The sequence below is a fragment of the Bos javanicus genome, chromosome 5 (genome assembly GCF_032452875.1).
Source record: "Bos javanicus breed banteng chromosome 5, ARS-OSU_banteng_1.0, whole genome shotgun sequence".
Taxonomy (NCBI): Eukaryota; Metazoa; Chordata; class Mammalia; order Artiodactyla; family Bovidae; genus Bos; species Bos javanicus.
In genome coordinates this window covers 113,811,205-113,837,313 of record NC_083872.1, presented here as the reverse complement: position 1 = coordinate 113,837,313, position 26,109 = coordinate 113,811,205, and the positions used below count along the sequence as shown (strand labels likewise).

Below are 26,109 nucleotides of genomic sequence, written 5' to 3'. Positions count from 1 at the left end.
ATACTGCTATGAAATTCTTACATGTAGTTCTAGTGCTCATATTTTCATGTATGAGAAGCAAAACTAGAAGTAAAGCTGTTAGGTCATGGCATCACCAGATAACGCCAAATTGCACTCTAAAGTGGTTGTCTGTCCTCTGTGTCTCTTAATCTCTCTTGAAGGGTTTTCTACATTTTCCCCTCTACTTTGCATTCTGGATATTTTAAGAATATCTTCCAGTTCATCCATTCTCTCTTCATCTCTGTCCAATCTGCCATTAAACTGGTTTTGAGCTTTAAATTTCATTATTTACATTATTCATTTCTAGAAGTTCTGTTTGGAGCTTTTAATGTCATTTGTTTTTAATTTTTATTATGGACATTTCAAACATAAAATTAGAGACAATAGAATAAGAAATCCCTATGTACTTATTTTTATTCACCTTCCACAAGTATCAACCTGTAACTAGTCTTGTTTTATACACACGCCTTCCCACAGCTGTCTACTCTGAGATTTTTAAAAATATTTATAATTATTTATTTGTCTGCTCTGGGTCTTGCTTGCGGCATGTGGGATCTAGTTCCCTAGTGATCAAACCTGGTCCCCCTGCGTTGGGAGCATGGAGTCTTAGCCACAGGACCACGAGGGAAGTCCCTACTCTGAAATTATTCTGAGGCCCATTTCAGTTAGCATATCATTTCACCTATAAATGTTGTTCAAATCTGCCTATTCTTGTTTTCATAAAGTATTGTTATTTTCTTGAGAGTGTGAATCTTTCATTTTGGCTTTGAATCATTATAAGCATTCTTATCACATAGTCTCTCTTGGCCCTGCTGCCCTGCTGTCTCAGAGTCTTACGGCCCTATCCTCCTGATTGTGGCATCTGCTGTATTCAGCATGACTCTTTCTTCATAAATACAGGTATGCCTTGGAGATGTTGTTGGTTTGCTTCCAGACTGCCACAATAAAGCAAATACCAAAATAAATGAGTCACGTGCATTCTTTGGTTTCCCAGCGGATATAAAAGTTATGTTTATACTATAATCTCAGTGGTAAAGAATCCACCTACTAATGCAGGAGACACAGGAGATGTGGGTTCAATCAATCCCTGGGCCAGGAAGATCCCCAGGAGAAGGAAATTGCAACCCACTCCAGTATTCTGGCCTGGAAAATCCCAGAGGCAGAGGAGCCTGCTGGGCTGCAGTCCATGGGGTCCACAGAGTCAAACAGGACTGAGCATTCAAGCACAACAGTAGCATAGTCTATGAAGTGTGCAACAGCAATATGTCTATATAAGCAAGGCACATACCTTAATTTAAAAATACTTCTTTGCTAAAAAATGCTAACCATCATCCGAGCCTTCAGCAAGTCACAGTAGTAACATCACAGATCGTCGTAACAAGTATGAACGTAATGAAAGGGTTTGAAACGTGAGAATTACCAACATGTGACACTGAGACATGAAGTGAGCAAATGCTGTTGGAGAAATGATGCTGAAAGATTCGCTCGATACAGGGTTGCCACAAACCTTCAACCTGTAGAAAACACAGTATCTGTGAAGCACAATAAAGCAAAGTGCAATGAAATGGGGTACGCGTGTCCCGGGACTCACTATTGTGAGCTCATCTTCGGAGGAGCTTGTTTTTCCCGTGAGAACTTCCTGCTGTCTGAGTTGTAACAGCGCTCCTCTACTGTCAATATTTTTTTTTTTAATCTCACCACTCGGCACGTGGGATCTCAGTTCCTCAACCAGGGACTGAGTCCACGACCCCTGCATTGGAAGCTAAGGGTCTTAACCACTGGATAGCCAGGGAAGTCCCTAAAGTCATTCTGCATCTGTTTTGCCAGATGGTCCAGGGTTATCACCAGCCTGGGACCAATTTTTTCTTCTGGCATGAGAATCTGAGACCATGCAGACAATACAAATCTGGATGTCAAATCCACTCACAGCACATCTGTGAGGTTTCGATTTTTCAGAGGATCATGTTTGAAGCCCCCCCACTGCTCTTGCCTGTGCAGTAGTAGCAAGCTTCTTATCTCCTTGTTAACAAGAAGATCAGGTTTTCTTAGTTCGTCGCCCCTTCACTAAGAGATCAGCCTTCAGTGGAGCCTGGCTTTGCAAGGAGTCAGAGTTCCAACCCTCCACATCCTCTTAACGGAAGATCTTACCTCCCATCTCCAAATCTCATATCAATCTGAAGGCCAAAGCCAGGGTCCCTGGGTTACTGGCTCTGATTGCATCCCTCCCTGAGGCAGCTGTGGGGTCAAATCACATGATCACCACTCTGGTTTTTCCATCTTCCTTCTGTCCCTGGGGATATCCCTTGCTTGCTTGCTAACTCAGCCTATGGGCGCCCCAGATGGCTCAGTGATAAAGAATCCACTTACCAATGCAGGAGGCTCAGGAGATGTGGGTTCGATCCCTGGGTCCGGAAGATCCCCCTGGAGAAGGAAATGGCATCCCACTCTGGTGTTCTTGCCTGGAGAATCCCATGGACAGAGGAGCCTGGTGGGCTACAGTCCATGAAATCACAAGCAGTCGGTTATAACTGAGCATGCACGCACAACTCAGCCTCACAAGGTTTATTTATGTGGTTGTACTTTATCACTGGAGAAGGAAATGGCAACCCACTCCAGTATTCTTGCCTGGAGAATCCCATGGACAGAGAAGCCTGGCAGGCCATGGTCCATAGGGTCTTAAAGAGTCAGACACGACTGAAGTGACTAAGCATGCATACTTTATAATGCATTTCTATGTTTTTGTACGAAGAGTTCTTTCACATTTCTCCCGTCAAGATTTTGTTAGAACTGAGTTTCCTTTATTGTGAAAGCTGATCTAATTTGTTTTTGCTTTTGTTTCTTACTTGCAATTAAAAACAAATAAACCTAAAATAATTACCATAGCATCATGCTCGGATCTGACCATCCTGCCCCCAAAGTCACTGCCGAGGCGCATCCATTCTCTCTGGTCCTTGCCTGGCTAAGGACTCTGGGTGTGAACGGTCCATCTGCGCTATACAGAGGAAGGCCTGCTCACGACCCTGGCTCACGTGGCCACGCTTCGGTCACCCTCCAGAGACTTCCAGGACGTAGCCCCCGCCTTTTCTGGCTTACGGACCAGCTGTGGTTTTCGGTGCATGAAACACACGAGCAGTGCTGAGCTACTCGCATTTTGCAGACACCGCAGAATGCTGGGTTTTGCTGTGATACGTATGGCTCTGTCCATTTTTCTTTGTAAATGGGCCACAGTCATCAAAACCACTGATTTGTATCAGTGCCACTAAATAGCCAGCCAGTAAAAAATGGCCCGAGTGTTCACAAACCTAGTTCTTTTCTTGTCAAGGAAGAAGAATCCAAGAGGTGGAATAAATTTCACCTGCTGTTGCCGCAAATCTTTAGCCTTGTGCTCAGCCCCTACGATGCCCCTTGCTTACCTTCTGGGCTCGAGGAGGGAGGGGCCGGGCTTGCCCCTCCAAACCCCTTTCTGCCCTGCTGCCAAATAGATGTGAGGCTAATTTGTCCAGGCCCCTATCAAAACCCCCACTTAGAAGGTTTCTTTTGGTGGTGAAGAAAATGTTCTAAAATTAGATTATGGCAATGGGTGTATGACTGTAAATATACACAAACATTACTCTTTAAATATACAAAAAAACGAAAACCATTGAATTGTGCGCTTTAAGCAGTGAATCTATGGAGTATAAATTAAGTCTCAGTAAGAGATTTTCAAACAATTTTCTTTATTTGACTGAGCTGGGTCTTAGTTGTGACCCGCAGGATCCAGTTTCCTGACCAGGGATTGAACCCAGGTCTACTGCATTGGAAGCATGGAGGCTCAGCCACTGGACGACCAGGGAAGTACCCCATAAAACTAGTTTTTTAAGGGCTTGAAATTATATGGGGGGAAACCTACTTGGGCACCCAAGCCCTGCTGTAAGCCTAACCTCCACATGACATTACCCTCCTCCCACGCACCATCCTGTTCCAGGCCGGGAGAGGCTGCACAGACCGCCTCCTCCAGCTGGAGTGCCCCTGCCCCTGACCCCTAATTGACCTATATGGCTGAGCTGCAGCGTGGTTTTCTCCAGAAGTTGAGGCTCTGTGCATCCCGAAGTACCCTGGCCATGGCTCTGGTCACGTGGAAACTGATGTCCCCAGTTTTATCGGTTTGTCTCCTGCGAGGGCATCTTAGTCGTCTCTGGGGCCTATCTGGGCGCCTGGCACCTTGAAGATGCTCGATTCATGTTTCAAGCCACCCCAGCTGGCTTCCCAGGTCTCCTTAGTGAGTACTGAGCCCTCTAGACTGGAAGGCACTGGAGCTGTGAGCATGCAGGTAGTAAAACTCCCTTGCAACTGCTGAAATGCCTGCCCACCCCAGCTCCTGGCCCTCCCCTTTAGCTTTTTTTCTTAACCTCTGATTTAGCAGTGATCAATTAGCCGTCATGCGAGAACCTCCTTCCTTGTCCTTCTGGAATGCTTCTCTGTAAGGTACTTTTCCTTTGAGGGGCTGGAAAAAAAACTAGGGGACTGAATGTACTCACTGTAGGAAAGAACTGGGAAAGGCCAATTAACATTCCGCTAAGAGAGAAAATGATTTCTCCCATCAGCAATAAAAACTGACAGCTCTATCAGAAAATGAGCTGGGGGGAAACCTGCAGAGCCTGGAGGGGCAGGTGGGGCGGGGAGTGTGTGCCCTGCTCACTGAGGGGTAAGGATGCTGAGTGCAGAGATGGCTGCTGGGAGTCAGGGGAGCTCAGGCGGCCAGAGGTGTCGCTGTCTGGGGAGATGACCCACGGCTCCCAGCCTCACTGATCTGGCCCCCAGGCAAGAAGACGAGCCCTGTTCAGGTTTTATCCCTGGAACTCAGAGCTTCACTCTCCCAACGGCTTCTCCCTGTACACTCGTTTCCTCTGACCTTATCATAAAAGGAAGCCACGTGATGTCTATTTATGGCAGCAGCATGGTCTGGGGAGAAGAGGCTCTCAGCCCTGTGAATTTCAGGGGCTGATGAAATTGCTCCTCTGCTCCGGCTCTCTCCCTGCCAGGAATGAATAAATGGGGCGGGGGCGGCCGGAAGAATCAAATGCCAGCTATCTGACAGACAGGTGCCTTCTTGAGTGCTACGGGTAGGTAATTTGGTTCTCTAAATCAGAGCTTATAAACCAGGATAGGAGTTAATAGAGCTCAAATGCACTAGCTTTAATATGAGAGGAAGTGCAGAGGAAGAAAGAAGGGGGGGAGGCACCCTCATTTGGCCTGGTGGGGAAGACATTTAGCTTTAAAAAATGTAACCACTCACTTTCTATTTTATTTTTCTAACTTTTAATTTTTTTTTTTTCCTGTTTTCTGGCCACCTCGTGCAGCATGCAGGATCTTAGGGCCCTGGGATTAGAACCCATGCTCTTTGCAGAGGAAGCACAGGGAGTCCTAACCATTGGACCGCCAGGGAAGTGTCTCTACTTTAAATATAAGTATGTTTTGCTTAAAAGAAAAAAAGAGGAGGCCAGTGAGACACCAAAAAGATCTGAGATTAGAGCAGTTGTTTATTTTCATTGGAAACATGTCGACAGGCAATTTGGGGCCATGTTTTTTTCGGAACCATGTCCTCTCTGATTCACAAAAATGAAACACAGAGACAGGAGACCAGGGTCAGTGTCTAAGAGCACCGGCTCTTCCTCAGGCATCTGTGTGACTCTCATGGGGAGGCAGGAGCTGGCTGGTGAGACGGTGCAGGGGTCTCATTTCTCCAGACACTTGTCTTCAGCAGACATTAGTCGGGGGAAAGCAGAGGTCTGGGCCGGTACTGTCAGAGATGATGGCTCTGGGGCTATGTGGTTCTCTGAATTGCTCCCAAATGCTTTTGAGCTGGGATTTCAGGTCTCATGTCCAAAATATTCCACTTTTTTTGGTGTGTGTTCTCTGTATAACAGATACAACAAGGCAAGAAACTGAAGACCTTCCATACCCAAGAATTGATCCTGGATGAAATCAATAACTTCAGGTACATTTATGGATGCCATGTCCTCAATGGGTTGTTAGAAGGCGTCTTTCAAGTTCCACTGCTGAACGTTGAGGTTAACAGCAGGGAAATGTTAGCTGTTGTTAACAAATAAGTCCCAAACTATTAATGAGTTGTGTGTGTGCTCAGTCGTGTCCAATGCTTTGTGACCCCACGGACTGCAGCCCGCCAGGCTCCTCTGTCCCTGGGATTTTCCAGGCAAGAGTACTGGACTGGGTTGCCATTTCCTTCTCCAGGGGATCTTCCTGACCCAGGGATTGAATGCACATCTCCTGTGTCTCCTGCATTAGTAGATGGATTCTTTACCACTGAGCCACCTGGAAAGCCCAAACTATTAATGGTAAATTTAACACAAAAAGACACATGTCTCATCCATGTAACAAACCAGTGTGAGTGTTCATGATCGGCGGGAGGCTTTCCTCCACACAGTGACTCAGGGACCATGCCCTTTCTATCTTTGGCTCCACTACCTTCTAAGGCTTCCTCATCATTACCTGCCTCTGTTTTGGAAAGGGAGAGGGTGAAGAGTGTTTATTTCTCAACTGCATTGGCTCGGCAGTGACACACAATACTTCTCACACTCCATTGGGCAGAACTGTTCATACTGTCTCCCTAGAGACAAGGACAACTTGGGAACACAGTCTCTGGTTGGGCAGCCACTTCCTGGCAACACGTCTGTGCTGTCGAGGGGAGGAGCATGCCTTTTGGTAGACAGCTGTCTTTGTCTCCTCCAAACATCTTAATGCCACGTAAAAAAAATAATCCTCTAGGGGACCTCCCTGGCCCAGTGGCTAAGACTCTGCTCTCCCAATGCAGAGGGCCCAGGTTTGATCCCTGGTGGAGGAACTAACTCCCACATGCCTCAATTAAGACCTAGCACAGCCAAGTAAACAAATAATAAATATTTTTAAAAATAACCCTCTACATAGAACTGAAAATGAACATGTATTGAAAGTTTGTGGGATGCAGGTAAAGTGGAGAGGGAAATATATAGCATGAAGTGCTTACATTCGAAAAAAAGGAATGTCTCAAATCAATGACCTAAATACCTACCTCAAGAAACTAGAAGAAAGATGAACAAAAGAAACCCAAAGCAAGCAGCATGAAGGAAATGATAAAGAGTAGAAATCAGTGGAATTGAAAAGAGGAAAACGATACAGAAAATCAATGAAACTGAAACTGGTTCTTTGGGGGGAAAAAAAATTAGCCTCTGGAAAAACTGAGGATGTGACAAGGGAGAATACACAAATCACCATTATCAGGGATGACACAAGGACATCACCACCGACCCGACAGCCATTAAAAGGACGACAGAGGGATACGATGAACAACTTTACGCTCATGAATCAATCATTTAAATGAAACGGACCAACTTCTTGAAAACCAGACTACCAAAACTCAACCGAGGTGAAATACATAATCTGCAAAGTCCAGAACCATTAAAGAAATTCACTTCATAATTTTAAATCTCTCACTAAAAATACCTCTAGGTCCAGGTGGGTTCAACAAAAAATTCTACCAAGCAGTTAATGGAAAATTAACACCAATATTATGATGCAATTGCTTCCTGAAAATAGTAGAGAAGAGAATACTTCTCAGATAATTTTATGAGGTCAGTATTGCCCTAATACGAGCTTCCCAGGTGGTGCCAGTGGTAAAGAACCTGCCTGCCAATGCTGGAGACATGAGAGATGCAGGTTTGATCCCTGGGTCGGGAAGATCCCCTGGAGGAGGGCATGGCAACCCACTCCACTATTCTCACCTGGAGAATCCCATGGACAGAGGAGCCTGGAGTGCTATGGTCCATGGGGCCACAGAGAGTTGGACATGACTGAAGTGACTTGGCATGCATGCATGCACTGTCCTAATATAAAAACCAAGACAGCATGAAGAAAACTACAGACCAATATATTTCACAAACACAGAGAAATCCTCATCAAAACGTTAACCAATCAAATTTATAACAAATATTAAAAAGAATTATATACCACAATCAAGTGGAACGCATTCTATGTGTGCAAGGCCGCCTCAATAATAAAAAATCAATTAATGTAACCCGCCATATCAACAGACCTGTGAAGAAAAATTTTACGAACATAACCAAATAATGAAGAAAAAGCATTTGACATAATCCAACATCCACTTTATTTTTGGGGTTCCAAAATCACTGCAGATGGTGACTGCAGCCATGAAATTAAAAGACGCTTACTCCTTGGAAGAAAAGTTATGACCAACCTAGATAGCATATTGAAAAGCAGAGACATACTTTGCCAACAAAGGTCTGTCTAGTCAAGGCTATGATTTTTCCTGTGGTCATGTATGGATGTGAGAGTTGGACTGTGAAGAAGGCTGAGCGCCAAAGAATTGATGCTTTTGAACTGTGGTGTTGGAGAAGACTCTTGAGAGTCTCTTGGACTGCAAGGAGATCCAACCAGTCCATTCTGAAGGAGATCAGCCCTGGGATTTCTTTGGAAGGAATGATGCTGAAGCTGAAACTCCAGTACTTTGGCCACCTCATGCGAAGAGGTGACTCATTGGAAAAGACTCTGATGCTGGGAGGGATTGGGGGCAGGAGGAGAAGGGGACGCCAGAGGATGAGATGGCTGGATGGCATCACTGACTCGATGGACGTGAGTCTGAGTGAACTCCAGGAGTTGGTGATGGACAGGGAGGCCTGGCGTGCTGCGGTTCATGGGGTTGCAAAGAGTCGGACACGACTGAGTGACTGAACTGAACTGAACTGAACATCCACTCATGATTTTAAAATAACCCCAAACTCTCAGTAGAATGGGACTAGAGGAGGATTTTTTCAACTTGATAAAGAGCATCCACAAGACACCTAAAGCTAATAATCCCACAAAACTTGACATGTCGTGTTTTATTTTTTCAGTCAGTTCAGAATACTTTCAAATTTCTGTTTTGACTTCTTTTTTGACCTATGTGTTATTTAGAAGTGTGTTAGTTTCCAAATACATGGGCATTTTCAGAGATCTTCCTATTATCAATTTCTAATTTAATTTCTTTGTGATAAGAGAGCGTACTTTGTGTGACCTGAATCCCTTTAAATGCACTGAGACTTGTTTAATGGCCCAGAATATTGTCTGTCTTGGTAAATGTTCTGTGTGAACTTGAGAAGGATGCGTATTTTGCTATCATTGGGCAAAGTATTTTATAAATGTCAGGTAGGTCAGGATGGTTGATAATGTTGTTCCAATCTTCTAAGTACTTACTGATTTTTGTCCACTTGTTCTGCTAAGTCACTTCAGTCGTGTCCGACTCTGTGCGACCCCATAGATGGCAGCCCACCAGGCTCCCCCATCCCTGGGATTCTCCAGGCAAGAACACTGGAGTGGGTTGCCATTTCCTTCTCCAATGCATGAAAGTGAAAAGTGAAAGTGAAGTCACTCAGTCGTGTCCGACTCTTGGCAACCCCATGGACTGCAGCCCACCAGGCTCCTCCGCCCATGGGATTTTCCAGGCAAGAGGACTGGCGTGGGGTGCCCCTTGTTCTACCAGTTATTAAAAGAAGAATGTTGAAAGCTGCAACTATAATTGTCAACTTGTATATTTCTCTTTGTAGATCTATCAGTTTTTACTTAAAGCGTCTGGGGACTCCTTGAGACCCCCTGGACTGTAGCCCTCCAGGCTCCTCTGTCCATGGGATTCTCCAGGCAAGAATACTGGAGTGGGTTGCCATTTCCTTCTTCAGGGGGTCTTCCCAACCCAGAGATTGAACCCATGTCTCCTGAGTCTCCTGCGCTGGCAGGTGGGTTCTTTACCACTGCACCATCCGGGAACCTTTTTTTTTGTTATATGGAATGTTCCTTATAATGACTGTGGAAGTGGTTACACAACTCTATACACTTGTCAAAACCCAGAGACTTATATAGCCAAAAGAGTGGATTTAACTGTACATACATTTTAAAATAAGTTTAAAAATAAATCTTTTTAAAAGTTAAAAAAAAAACCCAAAACTCATTGTTTCCAAATAAAAGAAGGGAAGGAATCTAGGCAGATGGTACTGATGAACGTGTTTTCAGGGCAGCAGTGGAGATGCAGACACAGAGAACAGACTTTCGGACACAGCGGGGGAAGGAGATGGTGGCAAATGAAAGAGTAGTACTAAGCATACACATTAGCATAAGTAAAAGAGATAGCCAGTGGGATTTGCTGCATGATGCAGGGAGGGCAAACCCTGTGCTCCGTGAAAACCTAGTGGGTGGAACGGGGTGGGAGGTGACAGGGAGGTTCAAGAGGGAGAGAACATATGTACACCCATGGCTGATCCATGTTGATGTATAGCAGAAAACACAACACACATTGTAAAGCAGTTATCCTCCAATTTAAAATAAATTTAACTAAAAGGAAAAAATGTAGAAGGAAGGAAAAAAAAAGAAGGGGAAAGTTGTGATATGCCCACATTTAGGGATGATCCAATACTTTGGCCACCTGATGTGAAGAGCTGACTCGTTAGAAAAGACCCTGACTCTGGGAAAGATTTAAGGCAGGAGGAGAAGGGGACGACATAGGCAAGATGGTTGGATGGCATCACTGACTCAATGGACATGAGTTTGAGCAAACTCAGGAGATAGTGGAGGACAGAGGAGCCTGGTGTGCTGCAGTCCATGGGGTCGCAAAGAGTTGGACAAGATGGAGAGATAGAACAACAAAACAGAAATCCAATCTCATCACATTTGAGCTTTTTATCAGAGAGGGAGAGGAGCTGGTAATCAACAGGCACCTTGCTGAGATGTGGTGAGTAGCCAGGGGAGTCAAGATCCTGCTGGAGGTTCTGGCGCAGAATCCTTCCTTTCCTCTCCCAACGTCTGGGGGCCCCCAGCATCCCACGGCATTTAATTACATCACCCCAGGCTCTGCCTCCACCTCCAGGCAGCCTTCCTTCCTGCATCTCTGTGTGTCCCGTCCCCTTCTTACAAGGACACCAACCAGTGGATTTAGGGCCGACCTTAAATCCAAGATGATTTCGTCTCAAGATGAAAGGAACTAATTATATCTGCAAAGACCCTATCTCCAAACAAAGTTTCATTCACAGGGGGTTAGTCCTTGAACGTATATTTTGGGGGACACAGTTCAACCCACTGCATTCAGTAAGACTTTCTCAGGGAGGGCAGAAGCAGGCTGGAGCCTGGTGCTCGCTGATGGCCCTGTAGCCTTTGAGGTCCTTGACCATCACCCTCAGATCTCGGGCTGGGATGTCCCTCCATCTCCCCAGCTCCTCTGCCTGGCAGGCGGGGTTGGGGGAGGTATCCCTAGAGTTGCTACTTAGCAACAGAAAAATCACAAAGTCCCCATTCCGAATAAACTCCATTGCTTTTCCTTCTTTCATTCTCCCAGCAATTCCCACAGTGGTGTCTGTGGTGGGAGGGAGGGGAGTATGGATTAGAAAAGAGCTTGACAAAAACATAGCCTTTTTTGTTGGTTGTGGTTCTTGCCAGTTTTTGCCGGTCTAGCATCCTCCGCCCCTCTCCCACCAGGAACAGCCTTGATTTCCCTGTGGGGACTTCTGTCCCCCACCAGGTCTTCTAGCTAGGCAGGGCTGTCCCCACCCCCAGCTGACTTCTTTCAGCTCCCTGCCCTCTGCTTCCTTCCCCAGAGCCAGTACCCGACCCCAACCCCGTCACCCAACCCCCCACCCTGGGCAGAGCAGACCCTTGCTCTGCTGCAGCCTTGCCTGGTCCTCCCTTCTGACAGGTGACTAGCCAGGTGCTGGCTGGACCTGCCCCTCCCTGGCCTGCCCGCCAGCCCGAACCAAGATGCATTCAAGCAGAAAGGGTGAGGGTGGCCTCACTGCAGTAAAAACCAGCAAGTCCAGCTTCCTGGCGGCATGTGGCTCTGTTGCTTTATACGTTCGCAGGTCAGAAGAGTGAGGAAGGGTGCAGGTGGAATAAAGGTTAGACACCTTTGGGGGAGAGGGACTGGGGGTGGGAGAGTGGGGGTGATGACCTTTCTCTTTATAGATTTTTTTTTAAAGATTTATTTATTTTTGTGTCAGTGGTGGGTCTTTGTTGCTGCACACGGGCTCTCTCTAGTTGCGGCTTGTGGGCTCGGTAGTTGTGGTACATGGGCTTAGTTGCTTCAAGGCAGGTGGGATCGCACCCCGACCAGGAATCGAACTGCCATCCCCTGCATTGCAGGGTGGATTCTTCACCACTGGACCACCAGGGAAGCCCTCTTTATAGATCTTTGATTGTTACACTTTCTGAGTTCTGATTTCACTCTCACAGGTCCTTGTTTCTGCCCTGCTCTTTCCGGCCTCCTCACCCTTGGGATGGCACGGCTTCCATCCTGAGCCCTGGTCCAAGGCCCATTCCCATCTCCCTGGCTCCCTGCCCTGACACCTGCGCAGGTTCCCAGCTGGGTGCCCCTGGCCTTTCTGACCTGTGAGCATTCTTGACAGTAACTCATGAACGTGGCGCAGCTTCTCCAATCCCTGGCTCCCTTCTCTGAAAACTTGGGGAGCTGCTACCTCACAGGGTTCTGTGCACAAGGGAAAAAAAATGGTTGAGAAAATGCTTTCGTAAAACTGGGATTCGCTGTCAAATCAGAAAGCTTATTACTAAAGATGTGAGATGCAGAACACTTAGCCAGCACTGAATCAGTCTTTTTCCTTACCATCAGGAAGGCTGAGCAGAGGAACCAGCACAGAGATGCCACCTTAGTCTGTACTACGTCACCCCCTCTGCTCCCACCCTGTCCCTCCTGTCCAACCTGGGGCAGGGGTGGATAGAGCATCCCTACCCAGGGAGGACAGCTCACCGCCTCTCTGACCCTCTCCCGCAAGCATTCGGCTCACTGTCTGTCCCTCATGGGGGCTCTATTAAAGGGCAGAGAGCCAGGGGTTGTGGGGGCTGTGGTAGAGGGCCTTCAGGGCATGAAGGGGCCCCAGGGAGCAGGCCAGCCATCCAACCTCAGCTTCGGGGGCTTCGTCAGTATCTTGCCAGGGTGCAACACGAATAGTCCTGCAAGATTCAAGACAGCCCCAAATCACTGCGCTTTCAGAAAATGGATGAAAAACTGATCAAACAGACGTTTGATGCCAGGATGAAGGGGAGCCGGGGCCTGCACGATCGAGTTGCAGGCAAAGTGTGGGCTGGAGTTCTTGACAGTTGGAGGAGGAGCCTTCTGTCATCCATCAAGCCTGAAAGTGAAAGCCTTCGTCGCTCAGTTGTGTCTGACTCTTTCTGACCCTATGGACTGTAGCCTGCCAGGCTCTTCTGTCCATGGAGTTCCCCAGGCAAGAATACTGGAACGGGTACCCATTCCCTTCTCCAGAGGATCTTCCCGACCCAGGGATCAAACCTGGGTCTCCTGCATTGCAGGTGGATTTTTTTTTTTACTACTGTCTGAGCCACCAGGGAAGCCCATCAAGCCTGAAAGGAAAAGGGGGGGAAATAGGCTCTTCTGCAGCCTGCCCACTGAGGTGTCCATGTGGGCTGGTGGAGTGCTAGGGTGAGAGCAGACCCGGGCCAGGGCGAGAGGCTGGGGCTCTGCCTGCAGGTAGAGCGCAGCCCAGTTGGGCCTGGTTCTGAATCCTGATCAGAGTCCTCACCCCTTTCTCCATGCCTGGGAGACCGCGGAGCTCCCAGAACCAGCCTCCGGGGCCCCCGTTGCTGCGTTGTGCTGTGCTAAGTTGATCCAGTCGTGTCCAACTCTTTGCAACTCCATGGACCGTAGCCCAGCAGGCTCCTCTGTCCATGGGCTTCTCCAGGCAAGAGTACTGGAGTGGGTTGCCATGCCCTCCTCCAGGGGATCTTCCAGACCCAGGGATCGAACCTGAGTCCCTTATGTCTCCTGTATTGGCAGGAGGGTTCTTTACCACTAGCGCCACCTGGGAAGCCGGGGCCCCCTGCAGACCTCTAAATGGCAGGGTCCCTGGACAGAAGACAGCAGCCCCACGTTAATCCACAGCCTCTCACGTCACGGCACTCACTCTCCTTGTGGCTGCTCTTCTCATCGGCCTTGAGGAGGAGAAGGCGGAGGCTCAGGACCCTGGTGACTGGCCCAGGTTCCTGCAGGTAGGATGTGGCAGAGCCGGGCCTTGCAGACCTCAGCAGGAGTTCGGCTGCTGCATCCTCTCTGGGCCGCTTCCTCTGGAACAGCCAAGGAGTGCCTTGGCTTCGCCTGCCGGGATGTACCTGCTCAGTCAGTGCCCTTCAGTAAAAATACATTCTTTGTTTCAGCCGCTGGACTACAGTCTGTCACGGTATTGTGTTTATGTGATCATAGGTTTCTGCAGGCATTTTAACCTCAGTTACTTGAGCCTCTTGCCACTCTGACGGCCTCCCCGCCTCTCTCCCAGGAGGGTGGTGTTGGAGTGGCCATAGCTTATGTGGCTCCCAGCTACCTCCACATGGAGGCTGGTTCTTGGGCTGCTGATGGTCTGGATGACTTCCAGGAATTCTCCCACCAATGAAGGAAAAACAGGACATCCAGTGAAAACGCTGAAATAATATTTGAATTTCTTAATGATTTGCCATGAAATGTTGACATTGATGGGCTTCCCTGGTGGCTCAGATGGTAAAGAATCTGCCTGCAATGCAGGAGACCCAGGTTTGATCCTCCAGTCCCTGGAGAAGGGAATGGCTACCCACTCCAGTATTCTTACCTGGAGAATCCCATGGACAGAGGAACCTGGCAGGCTACCTTCCATGGGGTTGTGAAGAGTCAGACACGACTGAGCGACTCACACTTTCACTTTCTCACTTTCTTGATATCGGTAAACACAAGACAGGGACTTCCCTGGTGGTCCAGTGGTTAAGACTTTGCGCCTCCACAGCAGGCGGCACGGGTTCGATCCCTGGTCAGGGAACTGAGATCCCACATGCTGTGCAGCCAAAACAACAAATCAAAATACATAAACATAACACAAAACTCAAAATATGTCCCTGCAGAGAGGCCATCGAGGCTACACTGGGTATTGAGGGTTTTCCATCCAAGAAGCAGGTTGGTCTCTGTGGAAGGAAACCACATGCCCTGAATTCCTCCTGCTCATCTGCAAAGGAATTGATCCAAATTTACATTCTCTGTATCAGTTCAGTTCAGTTCAGTCACTCAGTCATGCCCGACTCTCTGTGACCCCATGGACTGCAGCATGCCAGGCCTCCCTGTCCATCACCAGCTCCCAGAGTTTACTCAAACTCATGTCCATTGAGTCAGTGATGCCATCCAACCATCTCATCCTCTGTCGTCCCCTTCTCCTCGGCCTTCAATGTTTCCCAGCATCAGAGTCTTTTCCAATGAGTCAGTTCTTTGCATCAGGTGGCCAAAGTATCGGAGCTTCAGCTTCAGCATCAGTCCTTCCAATGAACAGTCAGGACTGATTTCCTTTAGGACGGACTGGTTGGATCTCCTTGCAGTCCAAGGGACTCTCAAGAGTCTTCTCCAACACCACAGTTCAAAAGCATCAATTCTTCTGCGCTCAGCTTTCTTTATAGTCCAACTCTCACATCCATACATGACTACTGGAAAAATTATAGCTTTGACTAGATGAACCTTTGTTGGCAAAGTAATGTCTCTGGTTTTTAATATGCCATCTAGGTTGGCCATAGCTTTTCTTCCAAGGAGTAAGTATTATTTTTAATTTCATGGGTGCAGTTACCATCTGCAGTGATTTTGGAGCCCAAGAAAATAAAGTCTGTCACTGTTTCCATTGTTTCCCCATCCATTTGCCATGAACTGATGGCACCGGATGCCATGCATTCTCTGTATAGCGTATGGCATTCCAAAATCCTTGTCAGACAAAGAGGCGATCAGCGTACAAAATCACAGGGAGTAGCGTATAGAGGTGGTCGGGCGGTTAAGACAGAATTTCCGGTTATGTTCCTGAGTTGCTGGACGTTTATGGCTTTGTCAGCCTTTTAGGATTTGTAACTTGTGAGTTCTGTTCTCACTGGAAGGGGAAGTTACTATTCACTGTCACACCTCATATTGGTTTTGCAATTGTGGAGATTTTTTTTCCAAAGAAAATCTGGTCAAAACTGTAAACCTCAGCCCCCAGCTTCCTCTGAAAGCAGGCAATTTACAGAAAAGGGGTGGGCTTGGTCCTACCGCTGCCTCGTTCTGGATCCTGGCTACCTGGGCTTCCCAGCTCGGCTCTTTCTATATCATTAGGGGCAGCGTGTCGCTCCTGGGGGGCTATAAGATCACCTGTGTGAAGCACCCGAGGGCCTCCAGAATCCTCATGGAAGCCAGTTCTTGCCCCATCCCTCCCTCTTTTCCTGGTTGATGTCCCACAAAGATGGTTGCCGCTCCCCCCATGGTCCACGCTAAATGGCAAGTTATCTTTGCCTACACTCTGAGCTTCCCCACAGAGAGTGGATCGCAGAGCCTGAGAAAACCTTTTTCAAAATCAAAATGACCTGTGGGCAACCTGAGCTAATTAGGCGAGGGATTGGGAATCAGAATGTCAGAGGGGACAGAGAAGGGGGGCTTCTGAACCAGTGCCTCCCCTACAAGCTCCTCGGATGGGCCTCTTCAGGGAAAGCCAGGCTTTTGCCACGTGGGAGGCAGACGAGATCCAACCAGTCCATCCTAAAGGAAATCAGTACTGAATAGTCACTGGAAGGACTGATGCTGAAGCTGAAGCTCCGATACTTTGGCCACCTGATGCGAAGAACTGACTCATTGGAAAAGACCCTGAAGCTGGGAAAGATTGAGGGCAGGAGGAGAAGGGGATGACAGAGGATGAGATGGTTGGATGGCATCACCGACACAATGGACATGAGTCTGAGCAACCTCTGGATGTTGGTGATGGACAGGGAGGCCTGGCATGCTGCAGTCCATGGGGTCACAGAGTTGGACACGACCGAGCGACTGAACTGAATTGAACTGAACTGAGGCAGACAATAGTCACCATCACGAGTCACCTCAAAAGAGGATCCACGTGACGGTGGCTTCCAAGGACATAGAGGGGCACAGAAGAGGGTGGAACAGCCGAACGGGGCAACGAAGGACCCAAAAGGAGCTGAGAGGCTCTTGGGCAGCACCTGTCCAGGATGCGGGCGGGGCCATGCTCCCACTAGCCTCAGCCCTGCACAGACCCCAGCTGGACACCAGGGAGGTGCAAGTGGAGGAGCTGGAAGCTGGGCAGGGGAATGAGCTGGACCAGGGATGTCTTGGCCTGGCGGGAGGCTGGGGACCACACCCCCATCCTCACCTGTGGGAAGGAAATGGAAGAAGCTCCTGGAGGTGGAAACTCCTAAGAAAGGACTGTTCACCCAGGGCAGGAGCTGAGAGCCTCCTGTTATGGGTGGAACACAAGTGGGCGAGGTAGGGGGGTGGGGGGTGGCAGGGGGGCGGGGGAGGCAGGAAGAGGACAGGCAAAGCCACAAGGGCTCTAGGGAGAGGTGGCGGGAGCCCCAGGTCACTGGCAGACCCTAGAAAGCCTCTGAGCCCATCCCCCTCACTTCCTCCTCCCCCATCAAGTTCCCCAAACAGCCAAGGCCTCCTGCCCCTACCCCTGCTCTGACCCCAAGCACAGCTGTTGCTTCAGCTGCCTGGACCCCAGGACCATCTGTTAGTTCCCTCCCCTCCCCCTCTGCTTCGGCAGCATGTCCCAGGGAGCCTGTGATGCAGGCATCAGGGATCCCCTCAAGGGGAAGGGAGTCATCTGGGAGGGGTCTTATTTTCCCATGATCTCAGCACCAAGCCCAAGGCCTCGTCCCCGGGGAGCGCAGTTTAAACATCTGAGGAACTGAGTTGAAGGAGGAACTGGGTTCTGAGGCCAACTTCCTAATACTTTATAATTCTACATGTTAGCCACTTCTTTCCTATAAAGGGCCAAATTCCACGTTTTCCGATTCTGACATCCACTTGCTAAAAGTTTGTAACCAAAGTCATATGTATCTACTGTTAATTTGATTAAGGCTTCCCTGGTGGCTCAGTGGTAAGGAACTTGCTTGCCAATGCAGGTGACACAGGTTCAATCCCTGGATCGGGAAGATCTCCTGGAGGAGGAAATGGCAGCCCACTCCAGTATCCTTGCCTGGGGAATCCATTGGCCGGAGGAGCCTGGCGGGCTACAGTCCATGGCGTTGCAAAGAGTCGGACACAACTGAGCGACTAAACAACAACAAAAATGTAATCAGAACTCCCTGGGGGCCCCTTTTACCTCTGCATTCATAAAAGGGCCTCATACAGGCCTCCTCTCCCAGTTTCCCATCCATTCATTCAAGAGATACTTGTGCTTGTTCTGAGCACCTGCAGAGACAGAGGTGTTCTGCCCCGGGAAGGGACGGCTGCTGCAGGCGGGGCAGGTGAGGACCTGGGAGGAGTCGCGGCCACAGAGAGCTCACCACCTAGCCAGGGAGCGCAGACACCCCAGAGGCTGTTAAGAGGCAGCCCGTGCGAGCGGTCAGAACCAGATTCAAACCCCAGCTCTGCCCTTGCCGGCTGTGTGGCCTTAGAAAAGTGACTTCTCTCTGAACCTGCTTCCTCACCTGCAAGATGGGGATACCTGCCTGGGATGGTGGCTAAGAAGATGGATGCAGGCCCAGCATCTGGCAAAGACGAGTTCCATTCCCTCCTGGGGCCACCCTTCCCGCACCCTCCCCCCAACCCCAGACACTGGCCAGACACAGGCAGGCAGGTCGACGCTGGGGCAGGGGGTGGGCACAGAGTGGTGTCAGAGGGGCCCCTTGCCTGCTCCAGGCCCTGGGTTTCCTGCCTGCCCTGAGGTCAGCTGCATCCAGCCTGGAGCCCAGCGCTAGTCCCATGGGCGGCTCAGGGATGTCCACGGCCTGTGCACGGCTCATCTTCCAGAAGGTGGTGACAACAAAGATCAGCAGATAGATTTAGGGAGCGGAGAAAGGAAAAGGAATGACCAGCAGGGCGCGGAGATGCTGTGACTCAGGCCTGGGCACTCCGCCAGGCTGGGCTGCTGCTTAGGAATACTTTCACCCAAGCCAGATGCAAGGAGCCTGAAAACACTTTCCTCCAGGCTCCGCGGGGGTGGTGGGGGGTTTCCCTGGGAGGAGGTTTCTGGCAGCGTGAAATCCTCAGGCCCTCAGGCTGCTGCTCTTCTGTGGGACCTGGTAGAAAGACCACAGCATCTGAAGGTCTGGACTCAGCTGACTTTCTCCCTTCCTTCTCCTATCTGGACTCAGGGCAGGCTGTGGTTCTTGTCAATCAGCACATCCTCTGCAGATTTCTGGTCCTAAAAGCCACAGCGTGGCAGGCATTTTGTACAGAACGGGATTTTCACTCCAGGGAACGCAGGAAGTCTCTTTACTTCCAAATGAGCTGTCTTCCGGAGAAAGTCTTTCCACTCAGAAACCGTATCACAAATGATGCCAGGCTTCCAGGAACAGCCAGCAAGCTGCTTAACTCGGAGTGCGGCTGAAAATCTGTACCTGTGAAATGAACACAGTAGAAATCGATACTGGTTGCAACACCAGTAATTTTTTAATAGAAACATAAACGGTTTTATTCATCTGACTGTTGACCCTGGAGAGAAGGCGGCTTCATCAGAAGATGGGGGAAGAGGAGGGCTGTCTCAGTCCGGCTCCCATGGGCCCCTCCTCCTGTCTCAGCTCCATAGCCTGGAGCTGACATCTCAGCCCGTCCTGCCCGCCCTCTCTCTTCTACTCCTGGGAGTTCCTTACCAAGACTCAGAACGCTGTGGCCGTGGTTTCCATGGCGGGCTCAGCCTGATCTGGGCTTGCGTCCCTTTCACATGGGGTTCCCACCGGGTTGTGACTTAGATATATGTGCGTGAAGCTCTGTCCTAGTTGGAAGGTGCCCAGGACAGGTCCTGACCCAGAGCAAGGCTCTGGAGACATTCACTGAGTGAATGAATGAGTGAACCAAAGTCCTTTGTGGGTCATCCGAAGGATTTCCACAGGAATTAGAGGCGCCAGCCTGGGATTTTTACCATCTGTGGATTGAAGGCCTTCTGGCCTCGACCCAGGTCCCAGGCATGAGGGTTTGAGGGAGCAAGCCAAGATGCAATTCGACGGACAGATAGGAGAATGGAAAGCAGAGCTTTCTGGAGAGGTCAGCGGTGAGAGAGACCCCGGGAGAATCCCCTGCCGCTGCCCAGCCCCCAGAACCCTGCTTCTGGAACCTACCAGGGGCCATGGGCACCTGGAAGGCCCTCCTCCCGTTCCTGTATGTCACCCTGCTGCCCCCTCATACCCATCCCCCACGCAGACTTCCCCATCCACAACTGCACACCCTTGGGGGCTGCACATGCCTCTCTCCTGGCGCAGACCCTTGTTGTTCTCTGCAGAACCTCCCCCAACCACCCACCCGAGCCCCTGGCCCAGCCCCAGTAAGGAGACCTCCTTGAAAGAGGCTCAAAGGTTTAAGGCAAAGCAGCTGCTTTCAACCAACACCTCATTCTTTGCAAAGCGCTCTCACCTCTGTTACTATGACTATTCTTCATCAGATCCGTGCAAGGTGGGTATTTCACCTGCGTATAGTAGGGGAGGCAACTTCGCCCACTGGCCTGGGATGCAAATGAAGCGGGGGGAGGGGGGCGGGGGGGGGGAGTGTTGCTCGCCTTCTAAGAGGGAGGAGGAGGGAGAGGGAAGGGAGGAGGGAAGACCCAGTCTCTTTGAAGGGCTCCTCCTGGCCAGAGCCTCCTTTCAGAGCTGGCTCCCTCGAGAGCCGCCCATCACTGCCCACAGACCCTTGGGAATCCGCCTTGGGAAGAACTATGGGCAATCTCTCAAGTGTGAGAACCAGCATCTGTTACTACACAGGTCTTCTGGTCTCCCAAAGCCTCATGGAGCTGGATCCCCAGGGTGGAGCCAGAAATCTTTGCAATTAGTGGCTGCCACCCCCTCACCGCTCCCTCCCCCCCCCCGACCCTCACTGCACGCCCTGGCCCCAGGGGACTGAGGTCCTCAGTCCTAAAGAACCCTGAGCGGTGAGGGGTGACAGTGCATGACTCAGCCTCAGGGGAGGCTAATTGCTCCCTAACTGGCTGAGCTCTCTATGGGGAGTCCTGCCTGGAAAGTCCCTGGTTGTCACTGCAAAGCCACAGACTGGTTTGCCTGGAGCCCGAGAGCTGGCTCCTGTGAAGCTGCCCCAAGAGGAGTTTCTAAGGTGTTCTCAGCCAAACCAGCTGTCAGGACGGAGCAGGGTGGGCTCTGAAGGAGGTTCTTGTGGGTGCTGCGGAAAAGCATCAGAAAGGCAGGCAGGTTGGGGTCCGACGGCCTCACGCCCTGCCTTCTGTTCCCCCGGGCCCCCAGCACATTCCTGGTCCTGCCTGCCCTGTCCTCCCCCCTCCCCCCACCACTTTATCATGTGGCCTCTCAAGCTCTGGTCTGCCCCATGCTGACCGGCAGCCTCTGGGCAGCCCAAGACCCCTGGAGAGGGAAGAAGCGACTTGGAGACGCAGGCATCCCAGGTGGGAGAAAGCCACGTGTGACACCAGGTGGCGCCATGGGCACAGGACAACCCAGGGGCCGCCCTCCAAGCTGGAGGGGAAGCGGGTGGAAGCCTTAGGATAAGACCTTCAAGCTCTGCACACCCCACCTCCCTCCACCCGAGGACCTCCAGTGATCAGCCTCCGGGTGGGTGTTTGTCTCTCCCAGGGACACAGTTGTACCAAGAGTCTAAACCTAACAAGGCCATGGCACATGGTGAACATGCAATAAAGTTGAAAAACGATGCTACCTTTGTTCTTCAGATCCTCAGGATTACTTTTAGTCTGGCAGGGGCACGGGAGCGGGCACTAGCTCCTTGCTGCCTCTCCCAACGGTGTTAGCAAGGAAGTGAAAGTGAAGTCACTCAGTCGTGTCCGACTCTGCGACCCCATGGATAGTAGCCGGCACCAAGCTCCTCTGTCCATGGGATTTTCAAGGCAAGAGTACTGGAGTGGGTTGCCATTTCCCTCTCCAGGGAATCTTCCCAACCCAGGGATCGAACCCAGGTCTCTCACATTGTAGACAGACGCTTTACCATCAGAGCCACCAGGGAAAAAGTCTTATCTAACTCTGGGTATATATCCAACAGGAAAACCCTGGACTCTGTCTCCTCTGTGACCCCAGGCAGGCCACTTACTCTATTTTGCTGCATCACTAAATGAAGGTTGTAATGCTAGCCTCCCCCCAGAGAATCAAGTGAACTGCAGGACAGCATAGTGGTTAAAGAGCTTCCCTTGTAGCTCAGATGACAAAGAATCTGCCTGCGATGCAAGAGACCCAGGTTAGATCCCTGGGTGAGCAAGATTCCCCTGGAGAAGGGAATGGCTACCCATTCCAGTATTCTTGCCTGGAGAACTCCATAGATAGAGGAGCCTGGTGGGCTACAGTCCATAGGGTCGAAAAGAGTAGGACATGACTGAGGGGCTAATACCTTCACTTCCCTTTTCATAGTGATTAAAAGCAAAGCCAGGGAACAAGGAGTTCTTGTTCTACTACTTCCTAGCTGTGTGGCCTTAGGGAAGTGACTTGCAGTCTCTGAACTGCAGTTTCCTTGTCTGTAAAGTAAGGGCAATAATAACACCTGCACACATGAGGTTTCTGTGGGGACTGAAGTATTCAATACATAAAGAGCCTTGAGAATTGTGGCTGCATGAAGCAAATACTTCATAAACAGGCCAAATTTAGGGCAGCTTGAGCTGGGAAGAGACTTTGGAGATGGGCCAGGTCAGCCTTCCAGGCCAGGCAGGTATATTTCAGCGGAGCCTATATGCAGGTCAGGAAGCAACAGTTCAAACTGGACATGGAATAACACACTGGTTCCAAATAGGAAAAGGAGTATGTCAAGGCTGTATATTGTCACCCTGCTTATTTAACTTCTATGCAGAGTACACCATGAGAAACGCTGGGCTGGAAGAAGCATAAGCTGGAATCAAGATTGCCGGAAGAAATATCAATAACCTCAGATATGCAGATGACACCACCCTTATGGCAGAAAGTGAAGAAGAACTAAAGAGCCTCTTGATGAAAGTGAAAGTGAAGAGTGAAAAAGTTGGCTTAAAGCTCAACATTCAGAAAACGAAGATCATGGAATCTGGTGCCATCACTTCATGGGAAATAGATGGGGAAACAGTGCAAACAGTATCAGACTTTATTTTTTTGGGCTCCAAAATCAGTGCAGATGGTGACTGCAGCCATGAAATTAAAAGACGCTTACTCCTTGGAAGGAAAGTTATGACCAACCTAGACAGCATATTGAAAAGCAGAGACATTACTTTGCCAACAAAGGTCTGTCTAGTCAAGGCTATGGTTTTTCCAGTGGTCATGTATGGATGTGAGATTTGGACGGTGAAGAAAGCTGAGCGCCGAAGAATTGATGCTTTTGAACTGTGGTGTTGGAGAAGACTCTTGAGAGTCCCTTGGACTGCAAGGAGATCCAACCAGTCCATTCTGAAGGAGATCAGCCCTGGGATTTCTTTGGAAGGAATGATGCTAAAGCTGAAACTCCAGTACTTTGGCCACCTCATGCAAAGAGTTGACTCACTGAAAAAGACTCTGACGCTGGGAGGGATTGGGGGCAGGAGAAGAAGGGGACAACAGAGGATGAGATGGCTGGATGGCATCACTGACTCGATGGACGTGAGTCTGAGTTGGTGATGGACAGGGAGGCCTGGCGTGCTGTGATTCATGGGGTCGCAAAGAGTCGGACACGACTGAGCGGCGGAACTGAACTGAACTGGGCGGATGGTTTGCACACCTCCAGTAACAGCGAGCTCATCCCCCCAAAAAAGGAGGCTGGTCCACAGTGGACCGGCACAGTTCACGATTGGATGGGTCTCGTTCAACTGAGTTGCAGCCTGCTCTCTCCCCTGGGCTGGGTGGTCAGGGCCACTCTCAGAGAAAGGAGTCAGTGCCACCCATCTGCCGGCTGCTACGTGGTGCAGAAAGGGGCCCCCAGGGCAAACCCCGGTGTTGCTAGGAGGGGAGGGAGGCCACTCCGCACACCACTCTCTCTCTCTCTCCAGTGTGCAGGGTACCTGAGGCAGAGGATGGAAGGAAACAAGGAGCCGATCCATCTGCCCCTGGTGCCCTGGGCAGTGGGGTCATGAAGCCCAGAGGAAGGTGACATTCTCCATCCCGACTATCAGGCCGCTTCTCAGGGGGCCCTGGCAGGCTCCTCCTGGTGCTGAGGTCTACAGGGAGGAAGGAAATGACTTCCTCCAGGTAGGAGAGGAGAGTGGTCCCCTTCCGCTTCCCGTCCCCCCGCGGCCCACAGTGCAGCCTGGAGAGGAGACACAGCAGATCCTGAGCATCAGGGCCAAACGCAGCTCTGGAGCCTCACCTCGCTCGCTCACTTGGGGCAGCTGGAAATCCTTTCTGGGTGTTCTGTGTTCCTCCCTAAATGGGGAACACCTTGAGGGCAAAACTATGACTTATGTGTACCCCCACTGCCTGGCACACAGTAGGTACTTAATAAGTGTATGGAGGCCAACGACAGTGATCTCATTGGGAAAGCTTTAGTCTTTGTGTGGACAAGGCACTTTAGGACTTCAGGGACTTGTGTGCTCCCCCATGTCCTCCTTCACAGCTGCCACCTCCTCCATGAAGTCCTCCTGGTCACCCCTTCCTCCCTCCACCCCGAGTAATTCACTTCTTCCCCTTCCTCCCTCTTTGCTCTGTACACACTCTGCTTTTGAGGCAGGCTGGAGCAGAGGCTGGAGTCATCCTGAGTCACTTCCCCTAGATGCATTTCTTAGCTGTGTGACCTTGGGCAAATTTTAACTTTCTTGTGCCTCATTGTCCTTATCTGTAAAATGGGAGTGACTATAAAACCTGTGTGAGTGTTAGTTGCTCAGTCGTGTCTGACTTTTTGCAATCCCACAGACTGTAGCCAGCCAGGCTCCTCTGTCCATGGGATTCTCCAGGCAAGAATAATGGAGTGGATTGCCAGTCCCTCCTCCAGGGGATCTTCCCAACTCAGGGATTAAGCCTGCATCTCCAGTCCCCTGTGTTGGCAGGTGGGTTCTCTACCACTAGCACCACCTGGGAAACCTGATTATAAAACCCACCTCATGGAACTGCAGTGAGCATTAAATACATGTGTAGATTAAAACTGTCTCATATGATGTGTCTGGCGTTGGTTGAGTAACAGCTCTGAACTGCCATGCGATTGTGTAATTGTGCAGACGGCTGCTCTCCCACCTGAGATGTGGGCTCCTCGAAACTGGGGTCTTTCACTTCTGCATCCTCCTGTGGAGGCCAATGCCTAGGGAGGAACAGGTGCACAGCAAAATGCGAAGAGATGACGGATGGATAGAAGGGTGGACAGACGACTGGGCGACAGCAGGAGCTGAAATGAGCGGGCCCCGGGGCCCTTGCCTGCAGACTCAGCTGCAGAGGCCTGGCCCAAAGGCTGCCCTGGAGATGCCAGTGGGGCCTTACATGGTCTGCTCTTCCTTTCACCCACTGATCGCAGCTCCCCCCAAAGGCAGGGGAGAGGAGAAGCCTGTGGCCCCAAGTCCAGCAAGTTCACTGCCCGGCAGCTGCTTCAAGGAGAGGAGGCGGAGTCTCGAGGAAACTGTGGTTCCTGAATGTGCTGCGACTTCTCTTTCATCACCATCACTGAGGCCCAGACGGCAGGGCCTGGGCCCCTGGCTCCCCACCCAAGGTCTGCGCCTGCCTCTCCCCAGGCGCTGGGTGGCCTCAGACTATCTAGGAAACTCAACAATGACCCTGGACTTCTGGCCACTTCCTTTCAGGTCACGTCTGCCTGGGGAGGGTGCCCGCCTCCTCCAGCTCCACCCCGGAGTCCAGCCTGATGCCCTGAGGCACCCACCTCCACAGCCAGCCTCAGAGGGAGGCATTTAGGCTCATTCATCCTTCATTCGTGCACCAGGATTTATTGAGCACAGACCAGGTGCCGGCCCTGTGCTAGGCTCAGGGGAGGCAGAGGTAAAAAAAGACAAATGGGAGGCCCCCAGGAAGGCAAAAGGCTGCAGGCTAGACTCGGGCCCAGAGGCGGCGAAGTTCCCAGGACCCCGGGGCTTGCAGACCCAGGGCTCAGGCGGCACCATTAGGGGGCCTCAGGCTCTGTGTTGGTGGTCGCAGGGGTGGGGGGTGGGCAGAGCGGCCCCAGAGGGGACAGGCAGGGGTCCCTGCTCCAAGGCAGCCTGGCACTCGGCCGCCTCCCGATGCCAAGTCATAAAGAGACGCCTGGAGGCGCAG

At 50.5% G+C, this 26,109-nt stretch overlaps 1 long non-coding RNA gene across 1 annotated transcript; it reads left to right on the top strand.

Annotated features, from left to right (window-relative positions):
- Positions 1-4,626: 4,626 nt before the first annotated feature.
- On the top strand, positions 4,627-8,748 carry LOC133248478 (uncharacterized). The gene is made up of 2 exons (XR_009736727.1): positions 4,627-5,102; positions 5,907-8,748. It is a non-coding gene; the product is annotated as an uncharacterized LOC133248478 (long non-coding RNA).
- The last annotated feature ends 17,361 nt before the right edge of the window (positions 8,749-26,109 follow it).